The sequence below is a fragment of the Dasypus novemcinctus genome, chromosome 1 (assembly GCF_030445035.2).
Source record: "Dasypus novemcinctus isolate mDasNov1 chromosome 1, mDasNov1.1.hap2, whole genome shotgun sequence".
NCBI lineage: Eukaryota > Metazoa > Chordata > Mammalia > Cingulata > Dasypodidae > Dasypus > Dasypus novemcinctus.
In genome coordinates, this window is record NC_080673.1 from 198,476,407 (window position 1) to 198,496,778 (window position 20,372).

A 20,372-nucleotide genomic window follows, 5' to 3' on the forward strand; every position below is an offset into this window, starting at 1 on the left:
TGTGGAAAAGATACTGAAATTTGAAAAAGGAGGGAAGATGGATGAAGTCCAGCAGTTGGAGCATACCAGGAGAGGCTGTGATGGGTCATGCATTAGTCCTTCAAGCTATAGTTCCAGGAGTCAAGAACTTATGGTACAGAATGAGGAGGTGGGGCTTGTATTTATAATAAAAGATAGACTGACATGATGATAATTAAGATGAAGTGCTTTAAAAAATGAGAGGTATACAAAATTACTTCTGCTTAGAGAAGCAGAGAGCTTCATGAGGGAGGAAGCATTTTGAAGTTATCTGTGACTCCTTTATAAGTTGATCCAGGGGTGAATGGAATATTAAATGAGAAAGAGAAGGAGACATTCCAATAGTATATTGGAGCAAAAGAGAAGGGAGAAATTTTGAACAGGCACATGTCTCCCAAAGAGGATCCCCTAAACCAAATAGTCCTATAAGTGAGTTCCAGGTTAAATGCCAAATAAAATTTAATTCACAATTAGTTACTCTCAAACATGCATAGTGGAAACAGTCTAGCAAAGGAGTTAAGAGGCCAACATCTATAGTCTAGCTTTCAGGGCTCAAATCTACCTGCTTGCTGTGTGAATTTGTCAGTTTTACCTAATCTCCCTGTGACTCAAAGACCTCATGGATAAAACTGGTATTTGTTGCAGTCATGAAAGTGTGATGCACAAATCTCCCTTCAAGAAAAAACTTGATGTCCAACTGCAAGGAATGTGGTTAGCTCTCCACCTTCAGTTGTAGCATCTTTGGGGTCCTTCAAGCCAAGGTCATGCCCTTTCCAGAAGCCTAGTCAATGACAGAGCATGTTGGAGTACTAGGGATTGGACATATTTTCCCAATATGGAACTCAGCTAGCAAGCAATCTTTGCTCTGGTTCGGCCCACTGGGTTGGCCAAGACTTTGCCAGAGCTTCATAGTCTGAGGCCCATTCTACTCAACCTGCTTCCTCCTCTCTTCCCTTTCAGAGGTTTCAAATCTGCTTTGTGGTCTGAAGGTGTTTCCTATGCAATCTTGTTTCCTTTATTATCTTTAACAGACATAACCTCAACTTTACTGAAATCTCTTGCTCTCCTACACTCTGGCTGAGCATCTGTGTGTTAGAGGATCTGGATGGACACAACACATAGATGTTGGCCTGCCTCCATTTTCACTCCTTGGATCTCTATCTTTCTACTCTCATTTCTTAGATGAGCTCACCTGGTTTTTTGGGTTTCAATGCCATCTCTATGTTGCAGATTCTCATCTTTGGATCTCCAGCCCAAAGCAGTGCTCTGAACTACAGACACATGTATCCAGCCTCCTGTTTTAACATATCCATTGGGTAATGAGTACGAACCTCAAATGTAATGTGTCTAAGAGACAGGGGAGGTTACATAAGTAGAAATGGATGGCAGAAACCTATAATTAGTGTTGTGGGAACAGGAAGACACTTTTTTACCCAGCTAATTCTCTGTTTGCCTACTAAGATTCATTCTTTCATTTCAATGTGGCATGGTTACTGAACACTTAGAATTCTGTAAACTTTTTGGATAAGCATTTAAACTGATACAAGAAAACAAAAAAAATGTTTAAAGAGTAAAGGCACGATCATAATAGTCAGCTATTTTATAGTTTGAGCTATTTAAGTTTGAACCTCAAGAAATTACATGCTTAAGTGCCTTAGTAGTCTTCAGTTGACTTTTAATTAACCTCTTTTGCCATTTCTCATCTATGGAAATTGAAAAATATTTTTATAGTCCAAAAAAAGAAACTTATTTTATATAAGAATTACACAAATTTGAAAGTCGCTTATAATAATCTTTCAAATCATGTGATGTTTGCTGCTGAATCAAGACAAATTGTATTTATTCTTTATCAGTCCTAGTTATCTTCATATGGCTCTCTTGTTAATAAGATTCAGACAAAGCCTAGCCTTCCGATGCAAAAAATGAAAACCCACAGTGATTTAAAAATGATTTTCTCTAATCAGGCTGCACCTCATTAATTGTGATTCCTTTCCTTTAGAATCTGATGTCTGCAGATGTTTTTTTGTGGGAACATTATTTAAAACACGTCTTCCACAGTGCAACTGCCCCTTTGTGAAAATTCTTCTTCTATCCTTTGGTTTGGAAAAAAGGACTGATCAATATCAGCTTAGCCCAAATATCAACAGAGAAGAGGAAAGTTTTCCTTTTTCTGTTCAGTGTCCCTCTCCTTTCAAAAGAACAAGACTATGACTGATTTTCCTAATAATAGTTATAGAAGCCTTGTCATTCAATTTTCACCTTGATGGTGGTACATAGAGCCATATAGCCTCCTTGACACTACAAATAATAAGGTTTTTATACCTCCCGTGATAACTGGTCACCAAAATGCATTTACTATTCTATTGGACAGGGTAGGGTACATTGTACTGCAGTAACACAAAAACTTAACAATCATGGTGGCGTAGCACAAAAGAAATTGATTCTTTCCACACACAAAGTCTAATGGGATTGCCTGGGAAGCTGTTCCATCTTGTGACTCAGGGATCCAAGTTATCTTCATTATAGTACAGTCAACTTAGCATGTGGCTGTTAAGGTAATTTCAGCATGGAGAGAGAAAGATGAAAGAGTCAAAGTAGTTTTTAACTGCTTCAGCCTGGAAGTAATATATGCCACCCACTCTGCTTAAAATTCCTTGGCTTGAAGGAGTCACTTGGCCTAAGCCAAGCTGCAAGGGAGAATGGGAGAGTAAAGGGAAACATGGAATATTTGGTGAAAAATAACACGCTCTGCCTCAATTACATGGTTGATTACATATGGTCCTGTGCTAAGCCAAGCTCAGGAACACATGGGAAACAGAATTTTCAGCTCATTGAAGTCATTTGCAAGAAGGTACCTGGAGCATAGAGCACACAAGTTTGGAAGACAGAGTAGGCTGATAGCCTGGCTTTTCTACCTTCTGGCAATAAGTTCTTTGGCAGGTCCTGTAGATACTCTGAGCCTCAGTGCCTTCATTTGTAAAATGAAGAGAACACCGACATACCAAAGAAGTCAGGATTATTATGAATAATGGCTCTAAAGCAAGGGTTCTTAACAAGGGGTCCATGAGCTTGGATTGAAATTCAACAAAACATTATTTTTGTGCAGGTATGATATATTTATTAAATAATTCACAGTGTAGTGTGGCCTTAGTAAGGGGTCTGTGGTTTTCACCTGATTAGCAAAGGGGTCTGCAGCAGTTTGATATTGTGTATGAATTCCAAATATAGATATTGGTTTATGTTTGTGAACTGATCTTCTACTCTGGGCATATTAGATTATATTGGATTCAGAGGTTTCACTTTTACTTGGTTAATTAATTGATTAAGGCTTTGATTAGGGCATGTCAGTAGAATGTACAGTAGGAGAAACCTCACTGCAGAGAAGGGAGGTTGGAGTTTTGATCCTGGAGCCCAGGAAGTAAACATGCAGAGAAGCAAATACATGAGGAAAGAGAGAAGTCTCCATTAGACATGGCAGAGGCCCTGAGAAGAGGAACAAATTGTTCTCCTTATAGTCTATAGCTGGCCTTGTGGAGAAAGCAGAGCAGCTGAACCTGAAAAACAAACCCTGGGAAGAGAAGAACCCTGGAAGCCCAATCCTTTGCAAACATTGGCAGTCATCTTGCTCCAACACATGGCAACAGACTTTGGTGAGGGAAGTACCTTATGCTTTATGACCTGGTAACTGTAAGCTTTTACCCCAAATAAATACTCTTAAAAAAAAAAACAACAACAACAGATTTCTGGTCTTTTGCATCAGCACCCCTTTGGATGACTAATACTGGGTCCGTGAAACAAAAAAGGTTAAGAACCCCTGTTCTAAGGTTTGAAAGAGTCATGTTCCCAGCCCAAAGGATGGCACATAGTAGGTGCAAAAAAAGCTAAGGACGTCTGCTTTAAAGCATTTGGCAAAAGTGCCTAGCAAATACTAGGTATCCAAATACTTAGAGTCCAATTTAAAAAATAGCAATGATTATCATATTTTAGTCATAATAAGGTAGGTATGTCATGACCATCAAACAAAATAATTAATTACAATTTTTACATTGAAATTACAAAATATAATGAAAATGATTTTGAAATATAAGCATTTCTGAGACTTCCTAGTTGAGTCCAGATCAGCTTTGACCCTACATTTAATTTACTTTTACCAGAAAATGTAGTATATCATTACCTTTAGAAGTTCTCATTTCAGATGAAAAAAAAAAGAGCTTTTAGAGTAATTGCAAAATTTTAAAGGGTCCTCAGTGAAAGCAAGAGGTGAGTTTCCATGGCAATATCTGAACAACACAATGGGAAGGAAGAAGGGAAGGAGGAGCATTTAATGAGCACTTCCATGATATTCAGCAGTGTACTTGGCACATTACATCCAATATCTGTCTGAAACACAGGAAAGTGCTATGAGATTAATAGGATTGTCACTGTTTTACAGAAGAACAAACAGATACCAAAGGAAGGGCCCCAGTGGGATACGTCCTTGCCCACCACAGCACCCCCTCCTGCCACTCTTGCCTACAGCTGGTGGTAGGCTCTCCCGCTGCCACAGAGCCTCCCATCAAGGCACCTGCCCTCTTCTCCTTGTTGCCAGCCTTTCTCAAGTCTTGTCCTGGGACTCTCTGGGACTAACGTGCCAAACTCCCTCTTCTGCCTTACCTCTCACCAGCACACCAAGCTCCTATTTCCTTCTGTCATTATATAAACTGCCTTGACTATAAATCTGATGAGGAGCCTGCATGATCTCAAAGAGTTTCCCCACCTATTGCATATTAGTTGGTAGTGAGAATGTAGCAACTCCACAGTGGCAAAAACAGATGATCCTGTGATTGGGTGGTCAAAAGTAATGTCATCAATAAGGAGCAATTGGATATCATATGCCTCCTGATGTGATGTATGGAGAAGGAAGCATTGCATATTAATAATCTCACTAGGAGGAATAATCTAAATCTATTCCTAAGGAAACATCAGACAAACCTGAATTGAGGAATATTCTACAGCTGGCCAGCTTCTTTACCAGTGTCAGTGTCATGAGAGAAAGACTGAAGAACTGTTCCAAATTAAGAGAGAGAGAGTGATGCAGCCAATAAATGTGTGTGATGCTGGCCTGGATCTGGGTCTGGGAGGGAATACCTAGGATATTATCAGGACAATGAAAAAATACAGGATATTTGACATGTGGATGGGATGAAGGTATTGTGACATTGTGAAATTTCAAAAATTTAATGACACTGAGGCTATGTAACAGAATATTCTTATTCTTAGGAATTGCTCACTGAATTATTAGGAGGTAAAAGGGTAGCATGTATATAACTTATTTTCAATCATTGTATAATTTATAATGCATGCATACACACATACCCACGTGCATGTATGTGTATGCATATATGTGTATACATACATATAAAAAGGTTGGGGGAGGGTGTGGAAGAAAAAACAAATGTGGCAAAATGTTAAAAATTGGTGAATCTGGAAAAGTCATATATAGAAGGTCTCTATACATTTTTTTGGGCAACTATTCTTGTAACTTCCCTGTATGTCTGAAATTATTTCAAAGTAAAAAGTAAAACGAGAGCGAGACTGCTTATTCAGCAATTCAACGAAGCTTTAGAACTTTTAAGCAAACTAAAGTGTCTATTAATAGCTACCAATTCCTGCATGCCCATCATCTGTTAACAATTGTTCTAGGCAGGCAACAGTCCTTCTCTTGAACATTTTTAATAATTCCAGATATAGAAATTATGTCTTTATTTTCATTTTTAGAGGTGAGGAAACACACAGAATAGTCACCGTGGAACGAGGTAGATGTTCGAGGAGCTGAATGGAGATCAAGGAACTCCAAAGCCAAACCCGGCAGCAGAGGGTGGGGCAGCTCAGGGGAGGCCAAACCGAAGAGGAGGGGCTCCGGCTGGAGCTCACAGCCGGTCGCCAAGGTCAAGGAGGAAGACAGGCGAGTCCCTGGGTTTCCTAGTGTACAGTGGTAAGTACTGCTAAATTCTTCCATCCAGTACTTATTGAATAACTACTAGGGATGGAGATTGTGCTAAACTCTTGTGGGAATAAATCTGTGGACAGCTTTTTCTTCCCCGAATTTGTACTTCAGTGGGGGTAACCGATCCTAATAAGGAAGACTGCTCTGGGACCACACAAGAGGGGAATCTCACTCAGCCTAGGAGATAAAGAAATCTGAGAGGGGATGTGACTGCTGTTTAACACATGTCCCGAGATGGGATAAATTGTGAAATCATATTCCTTGTTGTGTTCTAAAGATTGGCATATGGTCAGTTCACTAATTGGTGAAACTAGAAAAAGGTTTTACGGGGCTCTTTATAGTGTAGAGACTTATTTTTGCATGGTGTGATGGATGGGTGGCTGACTGGCTGGATGAATGAACAGAGGAATGAATGAATTCCCAGCTGCAACTGCAAGCAGCCCAGAGGGATGAGCTCTTGTAGGAGGCAAGCCTCTTCGCCTTCCTTCTGGGTCGCCAGAGTGAGCACGCAAGCTCCAGCAAGCCCTTCCTGGGCTCCTCTGCGGCTGGGAGCATCTGGTCCTCGGCCTCTTGGCAGCGAGTGGGGGTGGCGGGTGATGACTGACCACAGCCGGGGGGATTCCTGCACACCCTGACTTCTGGGATTAGCCTTCAGATTAGAGGAAATGCTTTATTAAGAAAAGCCACTTAAATCTCTCTCTCTGGATTTTTTTTTTCCTGAGTTGCTCAACACTTTTTCAGTCCCCTATTTCCACAGGGGAAAACAAAGCCACCTTGCGAAACCTGTTTCTTGGGTTTTGTTCTTGCAAATGCTGTGCAAAGTCCAAGTGCCAGAAACAAGGGCTCTTCAGCTCTGTCCAAACATCCTAGTCATCAGCGGAACGAAACAATATGCTTTCAGTTTTATTCAGAGCTTTCCTTACGTGATCCTGTTTCATTTACACAGTAGGGTTACATTTTCTCCCATGTTGAAACCCCACGTAAAATTTCCCTTGAGGAATGTATCTGGATGGAGACCACTGATGAGTTTCAGTACATTCATTTTGTTGATGAAGAAACCTGGGTCCAGAAGGGGAACTTCATTTGCCTAAAATTACACAGTTAATCAGTGGCTGAGGAAGAAATAAAATGGTCCTAGTATAGGGTTTCTAGGCTAGGACAGACAGCTTGCTTTATCTGGCTAAACTGATCGGGTGAACGTACAAGCCTGATGATTTGGCTGATGAGGGGAGAAAAACAAACAAAACAATCCCAGACGGCTAAAAGTCTAGGCTTGCTCCCCTAGTTCATGTTGGTATCTGATTTACCTGGTGTTTGATGGGTCTAGAAATCCCGGCTTCTCCTTAAGGCTTGTGCTGCCGATGAACTCACTGGAGGCAGACACTTTACCTCTCTGAGCCTTGCTTTCCTTTCCTTTAAAAGGATTTGGGGGACAGGAACTCATCACCATCCTCTCTCATTCTGGAATGTTCTTCTACCTAGGCAATAAGTGGCAAATTGTACCTGTCCTGACTGACTAAAAGATTTAATATGAAGCTTTACTGAAATCACAGGAGGGAACATTTCGTTCTAATGGGAAATGGTAAAGCTGTATGATGTTCAAGTTCTCCACAGTGCTGTGCCAAGGAGCCCAAAACGACTTAACAGAAGTATTCAGAGAAAAGTAAGAGGCGCTCTCCACCTTTCAAAAATCACAGAAGTGAAAAAGTGCCCAAGCTACACAGTTCCTTTGAAAAGGTGGACTTGGGTTTCCTTGGTCTATGCCAGCCCATTCCTGGGAAGGGTTGGTGGTCCTGGAGACACCCTCCCTGAGGGTGTGGTCACAAGAGGACCATCTACCTACCATCTAGTGGCACTGGGACAGGCAAGAGAGGCCAGGGCAGCTGCTGCTGAATCAGCTCTGAAAGAGCTACAGGGACTCAGCTCCAGAATAATTCACAAGTACTCAGATTCACTATGCATCTTTTTTGTTTTTTCTTCAGGAGGTACCAGGGATTGAACCTAGGACTTCATACATGAGAGGTAGGCACTCAACCCACTAAACTATATCTGCTCCCTAGTGAGAGTTTGTGTGTGTGTGTGTTTGTTTTTAAGAAGTAATGTGGTTGAACCTGGGACCTTGTATATGGGGAGCAGGAGTTCAACCACTTGAGCTATACCCACTCCCCAGTATGCACTTTTATGGTCACGTATTTGTCCTGTAGAGAAAAAGGATGTTATCTTAAAGCTTTCTAACCTTAAACTGCTTGCAGTAGTTTTCATAATGTTGTCCCTTCTTTCCTTTCTCTCTCTCTCTCTCTCTCTCTCTCTCTCATAACTTTCACAAAATATCACTTCCTTCTGTTCAATCCCTGCTGAGAACACCAATTAAACTTATTTTTAAAATGATGACAACAGTGAAATTACTCAAATCCATACAAAGCAGTTAAAAAGTAAAAGCTTGAAGTATTGATGCTCCATGAAACAATACTAATTTGATAGATTGTAGAGTTAGGCATTGCCTTCCTCTGTCAGGAGAATAAAATGTTACCTTTTCTTTAAAAAAAAAAGTGGTTATATCAGTGTTTCATTAGTTTTGTCAATGGGTTGTTTCCTTTCTTTGAAGATAGAATGTTCACTTTCATAGTCTCAAAGGAAATTAAGGAATATCAGAGCATCTATTACTATCCCCAGTTTTCTTTCAAATCTGATTGCCTGACTGTGCGAATCATATTACAAGTTGATCAAATAACCCAATGGAAGACCTACCTTATGTTCTTGTGTCCTATGGATTAGAGTAGACCAAATGCCTTCACATTATTTTTCAGTACACTTTTAAAAATTAATCTAGATTTGAATTCAATCCCCCGTTCTTGTTGACTCTTTACACCTTGAACCTTGTTTTACTGATATGTAAAATAGAGATAATATTGGTATTTCATAGAGTGTTTGGGGGTCCTCAATAAATGAGATTTCCCTTAGTTCTAGTTGAGCTATGTGTGGACTCGATGAGGCTTGTGTTACAGTGGTGAGCCTTGTGATTTCTGCCCCACAATGGAAGAGACTGAGAGCAGAGAAATAGCTCAAGAGTTAAAGGCATACAACTGGTAAGCCTTAGATTAGACCACCAATTCTTAATCAGGGTGACTCTTCATCCAGGGAACATTAGGTAATTTTTGGAGATTTGAGGTTGTCACAGTTAGGGGAGTGGGAGGTTGGCTGCCAGTGGCATCTGGTGGTCAGAGGCCAAGGATGCTGCTAAACATCCTGCAATGCACAGAACAGACCCCTACAGCAAAGAATCATCAGACCCCAAATGTCAGTATGCCGAGGTTAAGACTTAAGTGCTGGGAGGCCAAATCGAGGGCTCTTTCCAACTCACCTTGCAGTTCCCCAAAATACTTCAAAGTACCCTGCAAAATTAAGGCATTGGTTTTGTCATTTGAAAGAGAATGTGATATCATAAAAAACTTTAAGGTTTGACGTATCTGTGTCTATTCTCAGCTCCACCACTTATGAACATTTCATCTGAGTGACCTCAGACAAAATGAACTCACCCGAGCCCTGGTTTCTCCATTTGTGAAATGTAACAGGACATTTCAAAGTTAGAAATAATAAAGAAAAAGACGTTACTATGGTGCCAGCACACAGTAAGAGCCCAATTCCTGGTTACTATAATACAATCACCATTATAGTCAACCTCTCAGTTACAGATGTGGAAGAAGATAAATGAATGGCTTTTATTCTTTCAATAAGTATTTGTCAAGTGCCTACTATGTGCACAGCACTGAAGATACAAAAATGAACCACACAGAAAGGGGTTTGTCAACAGGGAAATTATAGGTGGTGGGAAACAGACAAAAAACAAAGAAAGAAATCAACAAGGTAGTTATAGATAGTGGCCAGGGGACCTTCCTGGAGGAGGCGACTGGAGCAGAGCTGAGAAAAGTGAGGAAGCACATCAATGCCAGGCTGCTATGACAATTAACACAGTAGGTTGGCTATTGCCTTATGGTTTTGGAGGCTAGAGGTCCAGAATCAAGGTCTCGACTGACCATGCTCTCTTGCAGAGTTCTGAAGAGCCTGGTGCTGTCTTGCCACAATGTTCGGGGTTCCCTGGCCTTCGTCACATGGTGATCTGATTCTCTGCTTTTTCTGGCATCTACTGACTTCTGGCTTCTGTACCCAATTTTCTTTGCTTATAAGGACTTCAGTCATGTGGATTAAGGCCCACCCTGATTCACTTCGCCTCACCTAAATAGGATTTTTTGAGGATTCCGAGTCCCAAGTGATTCCACGCCTCAAGTAATAACATCTTCAAAAGTCCTATTTACAGATGGGTTTACACCCACAGGACAGCCCTTACGACCTGAAAATATCTTCCTGGGCATTTTATTGGAGGCCTGAATCAATCCTCGACAGTGATGAATAAAAGGAAGACTTCCTTGATAGAAGGAAAGACAAGTCCAAAGGTATCTAGACAGGAGGCATTTAAGGAGAAAAACAAGGGAGTGCTGGAGCACAGAGCAGCTGCAGTGGGTGGCAGAAAAGAGAGGCCTTTAGGGAGGAGTGTGAAGGGGAGAGCAAATTATCATTTGCCCCTGAATCACGTCCCTTTGCAGGCTTCCACCTCCACGTCTGAACCCATGAAGCTTATCACTCCAGGAAAGAAGAAGGGGCCTGTGCCTGGACAAAGATGGTTGGTGGCCTCTGGGGTCTAACACAGACTCCCTGTGGCAAGGTGGTAGTAGGGAACCCAAGGCTCATTACAAGGAACAGAACTTTTCTAAGTTTCAAGTCTGAATTTCTATGGGTTCCACTGAGATTAAGGTCCAGGTCAGGCCTACTTTAATTATGGCTGGAGTAGAGAGAAGGTTCAAACAGGACTCTTGGCCCCAGTAAAGTTCAGAAAGTAACAGAAAAAGAGTGAGGGATTGAGATAGTGGGGCCATCTGTGTTCTCTACCTGGGGGGGATCAGTGTGGGCAAGCATTAGAGCTTTAAAAACATCCAGAAAGGTTTGGGGGAACTCAGAACACCAAGAAAACTGAGGGTTTGGTGGAAGAGTGGCTTGGAAGCTTCAGAATGCCTAACCACCCTGGGTCTCATCAATTAATCAGAGGTGTCTTCTCTTCATATAAATATCACTGAATCTCAGAAAGTCTCACAGGTGGGCAACATGATGTTCATTTCACAAATCGGAGACTACAATTCAAGGAGTAAAGAAACAGAGTAGCGTAGTGAAATAGGCACTAGATTTACAGCCTTTAAGATCACTATTTGAATTTCCATCTGTGCAGCTATGACGACCAGAAGTACTTTTGCACTTTTGAGTCCCTGATTGTAATCTTTGGGAAAATGATACCTAGATACTCAGATGGAATACCTCATGAATTGATGTATACAAAGCATTAAATAACACATAAAGTAGTTACTCAAAAAAATGGTAGCTATTGGTTTTAATTTCAATAGGTTACCTTTTCCCATGGACATCCAGTTTGTAAATGGTGAAAACATGACCAAAGTCAGGGTCCTTTGCACCTAGCACAAGCATAGACTCATGGAGTTATTTAATAAAATGTATCTGATTCATATTTAGTACTCAGATAATTCAATCCTGTTGAACTTTGGCATTTCCTACAGCCCAATTTTCAAATGAAAATCATACTCAGACAGCCTTAATCTTGAACCCCTTTTATTGAATTAAGTTTATTGATTCAATTTTCTCATCAACAAAAGCTCTTGGGCAGGGACATGCCCTGGCTCTACTATGAAGATCTTCATGAGACAGACCCATATTTTGCTCATCTCAGAGTAAAGATTATTGCAGAGAGTAATGCAAGAGGGCTATTTAACACAGTCAAAGGCAAGGATATGGGAAAATGTGGAGCATGTAGGGGAGCAGTGTGTGCTTATAGGTATGAGTTGGATGCAAACCTTTTAGAAGCAACTTAACTTCCATAATGTCCAAGTTGTGGGTTGAATTGTGTTGTCCAAAAAGACTCTTCATGTCCTGACCCCCAGTCCTGCAAACGTGACATAGTTTAGCAATAGGAACTTTGAAGATGTGATTAGTTAAAGAGGTTGTTTTAAAATCCTCAGGATTGGAGAATGAACAATGCACTAAAGTAGACTTACTATTATTCTACTATTGACTTATTGTTTTTCTAACAATGAAAGAAGCTGTGTCATTGATATAAGGACAATAGCTACCAGAGACTAAGAGCAGAGGGAGAGAAAAAAATAGATGTAATACTGGGGCATTTTGGGGACATTGGAATTGTCCTGCATGATGTTGCAATGATAGATACAGGCTCCCACATGATATGGCAATGACAGATATAGGCCATTATATATTTTGTCATAAGTTACAATAATTGCATGAGACAGAGTGTAAACTATAATGTAAACTATAATCTATGGTTAGTGGCAATGTTTCTACATGTGTTCAGCAATTGTAACAAATGTACCCCACTAATGAAGGATGTTGTTAATGTGGGAAAGTGTGGGAGGGGGAGGAAGTGGGGCATATAGGAACCCCCTATATTTTTTATGTAATATTTATGTCTTCTAAAGGTTCTATAATAAATATATAAATAAATAAGTAAATAAATAAACAAAATTTTAAAAATGAGGTTGTTTTAGTTTGCCAAAGGGCTGCTAATGCAAAGTATCAGAAGTGTGTTGGCTTTTATACAGGGTGTTTATTTGCAGTAAAAACTTGTAGTTCCAAGGTTGTGAAAAGTCCAAACCGAGGCACCATCGGAGTTGCCTCTTCACCAGAGTTATCCACTGTTGATTCTGTTGTCAGGCACAGGACAAAGCCAGATGGTCACCCATCTCTGCTGAAGTCTCGGCATTTCTGCAGCTGTAGGCAAACCTGGCATAGGGCTTGTCACTTACCGGGACTTTGCTCTCTCTCTCTCTCTGGACCTCATCTCCTTGAGCCTCTCAGCACCTCCCTCTTTGCAGCTCAGCTGTGGGAGTAACCTCTGTCACCTGACAGCATTAAACATGGTGGCTCCCTTATCCTGTGTATCTTTTTCTGTGTCTCCCTCTATATAAGACCCAGGAAGGCAGAGGAGACTCAAGCTGGCTCACCCTCACTGACATAGTCCAATCAAAAGTCCTAAATAGATCTTATCAAGCAATCTAGTCAAATGCCCTTTAACTGAATTTCATGCAATCAAAGAGTATTACACCCATAAGAATAGATAAGTTCAAAACATAATCTTTTGCTTTTTGGAATTCACAAAATAATTCCAAACTGCCACAGAGGTCAAACTGGATTTGGGTGGTCTCTTTTGCACTGTGACTGTTGTCTCTATAAGAAGGGGAAATTTCAACTCATACAGTCAGACACAGAGAGGAGCAACCCATGTGACAATGGAGACAAGAAATAAGGCCATGTGGAGATGAAGGAAGATATTGGAGTGGTGCGGCTGTGAGCAAAGAAACATCCAAGGATCCTGGAAACACCAGAACTTAGCAAGAGGCAAGAAGGATTCTCCCCTAAAGCTTTCCAAAGGAGCATGGCCCTGTGAACACCTTGATTTTTTACTTCTGGCCTCCAGAACTGTGGGACAATACATTTCAGTTGTGTTCAGCCTTCCAGTTTGTAGCATTTTTTTAATATCAGCCCCAGGAAATCAAGACACACCACCGCATCAAGAAGTACAGCAACAACACAGTGATTTTCCAGTGGGGCAGAATCACTGTTCATTTGCCTTCTCAATCAATTCTTTCAAAAGTGTAAAGCCAATACAATAAATATTTGGGTGGAACTTAGTCTCCCTCTGTTACACTGGGAGGAACAGCCAGGAGTCCTAGGAGGTGGGGAGGAGGAAGCATGAATGTGAGGGTCCTGAGTTTAGGCCACACTTCTCATCTGGGCTGAGGACCGTTGCCATCAAATCAGCATTTCAAGTCTTGCTGGTAGGTTTACTTCTGAAGGAAGTTTTTGTGTGCAGAAATCCAAATTTACTACTTACTTTGTCTTTAAAGATCAGTATTATTATATTTATAAGCATATTAAGTGAAAATTCTCTAAACATTTAAACTTAAACTCATGCAATTGAAAATCAAAATGTAAATTTTCAAATTTTCTTATGCATTTAAAAGTTAATTATAAACCTTAGTCCAATTCTCTACACATATCAATAAAAGCACAAATCTAATGCATAATATTAACCTAAGTGCTTCAAACACCTTAAAAATAGACAAAAGATTCACAAATGATTCTAACGGTTATAGTATGTATTAGTATATTTATATTCAAAGATTAGAAAAATTGATACTATAGGTTTAATTAATTTCTTCATTATTTACATATGTTGATATATTTAAATATGCCTTTAGGGCCACAGTAATCTATCAACACTGAAAGAAAAAAAATATTATTTCAGGTAAGCTGAGATTGTTGGGTTGTCACTCAACAGATTATTGATCAGCACAAGGCACCCAGTTGCTACTTAATCAGTGATTCAAACCCTAACAGTTGTTTCCTATCTGAGTTCCTTTTAGAGTAAGACTGACTCCTTGTGTCAATGAGATTTGATACAATGCCTTTCCTTGCAATTTGGTGCCTTTGTTCTCCTCCTTCATTACATCTGAGTGGTGGGATGTTTAGCCTCAATTTACAAGTTAACTTCTTACACAATTTTTTCACTCAGTAAAATTTGTTGAATCAAAAGCTTTCTTTTCCTAGGGGATAAGTGGCTATGTTAGGCTGTCATGACATCGTTCTGAGTTTTGTCTAGTCCATAATGTGGCAACCCACAGAGACTGTCTTTATACCTGGCTCTTGTCCATGGCCCCTTGAACTGATGGGCCCTTGTGCTTTGGGTATAATTCCTACCTCTTTTCAGAATCATTTTGACTATCACTCTCTATTGCACATAGAGGTAAAAAATAAATGCATATCAATACATATAAAGGTGTACTTAAAAAAACAGAATGCTACATTTGCATCCACCTTTATTTTGTATTGTCACCTTATACATTTTAAAGAATTTAGTTCCTCTTTGGATGTCATAGCTTTTTAGACTCAATTAATTCCAATTAGCTATAATTAATACTCTCTTTTGAATGCTCAGATTGTTTCAGTTTCGCTAGTGAGGGTCTTTTTAAGCTATCCCCTTTGCCTTTTCAGTTTGACCCTAGACATTTTTAATAGCTTTCTTGTCTTCTAGCAGCCACTGTAGTTCCAAATCCACCTGATTTTTTTCTCCATATCAAGGCATGGAATCAGTTATCCCCAAGGATCATCAATACTTTCTAGCAGAAACTAACTAGAATTGGAAAATGAGACACAGGTGTTCCGTGTCCATGCTGCTAACACTTTCCACCTGAGGTCTGGAGGACAGGAAGCTACCACTGCTAGATCAGTCAGGGAACAGAACTGGAAAAAAGACATCTATTTCTATTCAAGGTCATGGAGTTCCCAATGATATTTCTAGTTAGCTCTAACCCAACATTAATAAATTCATTTGATTTATTTCCACTTCAACATACTTACCTTAGATTGTAACCCATCATCCCTCCTGTAATTGTGTCCTTATTTTTACATTTTTTAATATCTCATTGAACACCTCTCTATAATAACATTATTGACCATAAAGAATTCAAAGAACCTCATAAATTGTTTCTGTTTATGATCCCTCAATTGTCAGCCTATCTAGGAAGCAATTCAGCCCCTTATATACATGTTGTGAACATTGACACATTCAGGTCCCAAAGAGTTTGATTTCATAAACTAAGGCCTCATTTCATAAGGACCTAATTTACCAGCTAACCATTTTTTTACCTGCTCTCTTCTCCTCTCTGGATTTCACTTAAATCATTTATAATGTATGCTTTAAAAATTAAAATGAGAAAAAAAAAAGTTCTCAAATTCCATGATTCAGGAATGAATTTGATCCCGGATCAAATCTACTTCATTCACCAAAGAATCTTCTTAGGATGAATGAAGAGGAAAGGACAAGGGCACTGAGAATTCTTCAAGACCTATAAAAAAAAGACTCACCCTTGCTGAATCATTCTTTCCCATGTGAACCTAAAGATTAAAAGCGTTAACCTGTGTGAAAGCCCCTTTACAAACTGAGACATTGTATATAGTGTCCTCATTTTTATTACAAATTACCAATCATGATAATGATTCAGTTAATTCAGGCCTTAAGTTGTTAAAGCACTCTCCTAAATGTAGGCACCAGAGTCCTTGCAAAGTCCATGTGTCCTGAATTTCCAGTACAGTGCCCTAGCTACCAGGTTATGCAGCATTTCAAATATGAAAATGAATTTCACGGGAGAGAAGCAATTATTCACCCATGGGTCATGTAGCCATCTTTCCTGCACACCTGTCTGAAAGAAATCCAACCTAAAAGGCCCCACTTACCTGAGTAAAAGGCCATTCCACAAAGGGTGATGACTCCAGTGCACTGCCCTTCAGCAGTGTAGCACATGGCTGCATTGAGGTTGTGAGATATGCAAGCCTTCCTGGCCTATTTTATTCCTTCTAGTTCCTAGGGATAATACACCAAACTCTGAATTAGAGGCATGCCTTTGTTTCCATTCCAAGATCACCAAAGAAAGAAAGCTCATGATATAGCAGTTTAATTACACTATGCAAATTATTAAGCTCTCATTTCTCTCTAGTGTTTTAGGGGTCACACCTTCTTTAGAGGGGAGGAAAACACAGCTTAGAAAAGGGCAAGTGATCAAAAGTGAAGGATGGAAACAAAGGAAGTAGCCTACATTGTTAGACAGTAATGCATTTGGATAAGTGGTAAGGAACGAAGGGCCACAAATGCTCTCCCTGTCATAACTTGCCATCATGTGACATGGTTAGTAGACACGTTAAGCTTGTGAGCTACCTTTGGTTAAACTATGTTTCCTTGGCATGGCTGAAAAGTGAAGACCATGCTCTGCAACCAGTAAATGATTTGGAAAATTTATTTTTATTTTACATACAGCAAAATTCATTTTTTTGAATGCATAATTCAATGAGATTTGACAAATGCCTAGAGCAGTGTAATCACCACCACCATCAGGATGGAGAACAGTTCCATCAACGCACAGCATTCTCTCATGCTGTCCCTTTAGAGTCAAACAGTCCATGTACCCTGAACCCTTGGCAACCACTATCAGTTCTTCATCCCTCTAGCTTTGTCTTTTCCGAATATCATATAAATGGAAGTCTGCTTCTTTCATTTAGCATCATGCACAGTGTGTTTTAGCTTCATCCACATTGTCGCAGGTGTTAGTGCTGTGTTCATTTTTATGGCCCTGTACTATTGTATAATATTATATCATTGAGGCAGACTTTGATCATCTATTCATTAGTTGAAGGACATTTGGGTTGTTGCCAAGTTTGGGCCATCACCGATGAAGTTGCTATATAAATATTTACGTACAGGTTTTGCATGATATAAGAATTGCTGAATCATTTGATAAGTGTATGCTTACCTTTATAAGAAATGGCCAAACTGTTTCCAATGTTGCTGCACCATTTTACAGTCACATCAGCAGTGTCTGTGAGTACTAGTTGGTCTGCAACCTCACCAGCACTTAGCATTTTCAGTTATTATTGCTGCTGTTGTTGTTGTTTTATCTATTCCAATAGGTGTGTAATGATATCCCCTTGTGATTTTAATTTGCATTCCTCTAATTACTAATGATATTGAGCAACTTTTCACAGGCTTATTTGCCATCATATATTTTCTTCACTGAAATATCTGTTCAAACTTTTGCCCGATTTTGAATGGGTTGCAGTCTTATTGCTGAGTTCAATAAATGATTCCTTAACTTACATTTTTTCAGTTAAACAAAAACCGAATAACCGGCATTATTATAAATAGAATTTGTACAATGATAACAACAAAAAGATAGATTTTAAGCAGTCCAAATATTTAAAGTTCTAAAGCAGTGCTTCTCAAAGTTTATTGTGCAAGCAAATTACCTGGAGATCTTGTTAAAATGTAAGTCCTGATTCAGTGGGACAGGTGGAGCCTGAGATTCTGCATTTCTAATAAGCTCCCAGGCTACGTCAATGCTACTGGTCTGTGCTCCACATTTTGCATAGCAATAGTCTAAAAGACTCTAGGTCAGATTCCATTTTATAACCCCAAACCTGATCTAGACTCACCATGTAACTAATTTTCCCTTCTCTTTTGAAAGAAAAAGAAAAATGAAATGTATGCATATATCAAGATATTGCAACTATACCTTAGGGCATAATACATAGTGTTAGAACTTGAACAGGTATGTCACAAAGTTCCTATAACAAATATAGGCAAAATTTATGCTGTCTTGTTTAACTCTGCAACAAATACTATAACTCATTGAGCCCTGTCCAATGAGGAAATAGAATTACATTTGTTCCTCATTTGAGCCACCTCTTTTTTGCCCCAAAATACTTTGAAGAAGTCACTGGTTGTAGTCAAAATTTTCTGTGTTTTTCTCCTTAAATTCTGATGTGTGAGCAGTTGGGCAGTGTTCAGATGTTCTGGGACCTTATAAAACAGTCTCATAAACAAAGGTGGGGATTACTATGGATATGATCTAAATGCTGCTCAATATTGCATTGGATATAAAATAAAGTGAAAGTAGAAAAATCCTGATATTGGTTAAACCTCTTTGAGGACTGAAATTTCTATTGCATTCCCTCTTATTTTAAAAGCATCAAAATCAGCTACCCCAGAGAAGGGACTTATCCATGATTTTGAAAACTCTGAATGAAACTCCATAATCTATAAAGAGGGGTTAAATATACTCTAGGTAGTAAAATAGATGACGTATTAGTCAGGGTTCTCTAGGGAAACAGAATCAATAAGAGATATCTGTCAATAGTATGTGATTCTATAAGCGTCTCTCACACAGTCGTGGGGATACACAAGTCCAGGTTCCACAGGCAGGCTGCAACCAGAGGCTCCAATGAAAGCCCAGTGAAGGTTCTTGACGAGTTCTGGGAGATGTTGGCTGTCCAAAGATGAGCTGGGAAATTCTCTCTCAATGCTGGAATCACTTCCCCTTTTAAGGCATTCAACTGATTGGGTTAAGCGTCACTCATTGCTGATGGCAATCTCCCTGACTGGTGTAATTATAACCAGCTACCTATGATTTACCACTGCAGAAAAGTCAATGGTGACTAAAGTCCATAAATGCCCTTGTATTACAGTTCATCCAGTGCTTGCTTGACCAAACAACTGGGCACAATTACCTGGCCGAGTTGACACAATAGCCTAACCATCCCAGATGACCTATTGGGGTTCAGGAAGAAAATATGAGAACTTCTAGTTTAATTCATTTTCAAATTCATAAAATAAGAAAATTACATTCGGCTAATATTTACTACACCAATTGACAGACACATCAGCTTATTCAGTCTCTATGCCAGAGAGCAGGAGATAAAAAATTCCATTTTGGATATAAGTTTAAAATATCTGTGAGGTATTTAAGCAGAGGTGTCAAAGTTGGTTGTGGTTGGCAATCACAGGAGGACCAGGTTAAACCAAGAAGGTGTCAGGAGATAGAGCAGTGAATGGGATTAGTTAAAAGAAGAAGGAGGAGGAAGAGGAAGAGAAGAAAGCAAAGAAGAGGAAGAAGGAGAAGGAGGAAGAGAAAGAGAAGATGACAATGAAGAAGAAGGAGGATGAGAGGGAGGAGGAAGTGGAGGAGGAGAAGTGCGGCGGCTTGCTCGGTCGATAGAGGTGGGGTCTGGCTGCGGACGAGGGGTCGGTCCCGCTTGGGACGAGGGGTCGGTCCGGCAGCAGACGAGGGGTCGGTCTCACAGGGGTTGCGCGGTTCGGCTGACAGGGTCGCCCGGCGAAGCCGGTGACGAAGGGGTTGCCCGGAGAAGCAGGTGACGAACTGGGGACAAGGGAGGCCAGGCCCTTGTCGGGGGCTCTCAGGACTGGAGGGCGCAGGGCAGAAGAACTACCGCAGAGACAAGGTAAACACACAAGTCCACTTTATTGAGGGAGAGGCAACAGTTTTATAGGGGCCGGGGAAGGCTGATTGGTTGAAGCCACGCCCTGTTCTGATTGGTTGCCGGCGAAAGGTCAGTGGGCGGTACTGGACGGGGGAGGGGTGGTGGTTAGGGATTGGCTGTCGCTGTTGCTGGGGGAAGGGGCAGGGTTTAGGGATTGGTGGCTGCTGTTGCTGGGGTGGAGGGCAGACTTGAGTTTCCCGCCCACGCCTGGCTGTTGCTGCTGTCGGGGGAGGGGAAAAGGGCAGACTGGAATTTTCCACCCTGCGCCTGCGCAGGGAGAAAGAAGAAGAAGGGTGCAGCCCCACAGGCATCGTGTGGCGCCATCCGGGAGGAGGGCGGCCGTGGAAGCATGGCTGCCGAGAAGGGGAGACCCGAGGGCACTCTGCGCCCATGCCGAGCTCCC

The 20,372-nt window shown here is 40.5% G+C and overlaps 1 long non-coding RNA gene across 2 annotated transcripts in view; it reads left to right on the plus strand.

Annotated features, from left to right (window-relative positions):
- The first annotated feature begins 5,914 nt into the window (after positions 1-5,914).
- The window catches only part of LOC139439658 (uncharacterized), a 44,590-nt gene continuing 30,132 nt past the window's right edge, over positions 5,915-20,372 (plus strand). For both annotated transcript variants that reach the window (XR_011649636.1, XR_011649635.1), the window contains exons 1-2: positions 5,915-5,992; positions 7,987-8,026. This is a non-coding gene — a long non-coding RNA (uncharacterized lncRNA). The remainder of the gene's footprint in view (positions 5,993-7,986; positions 8,027-20,372) is intronic.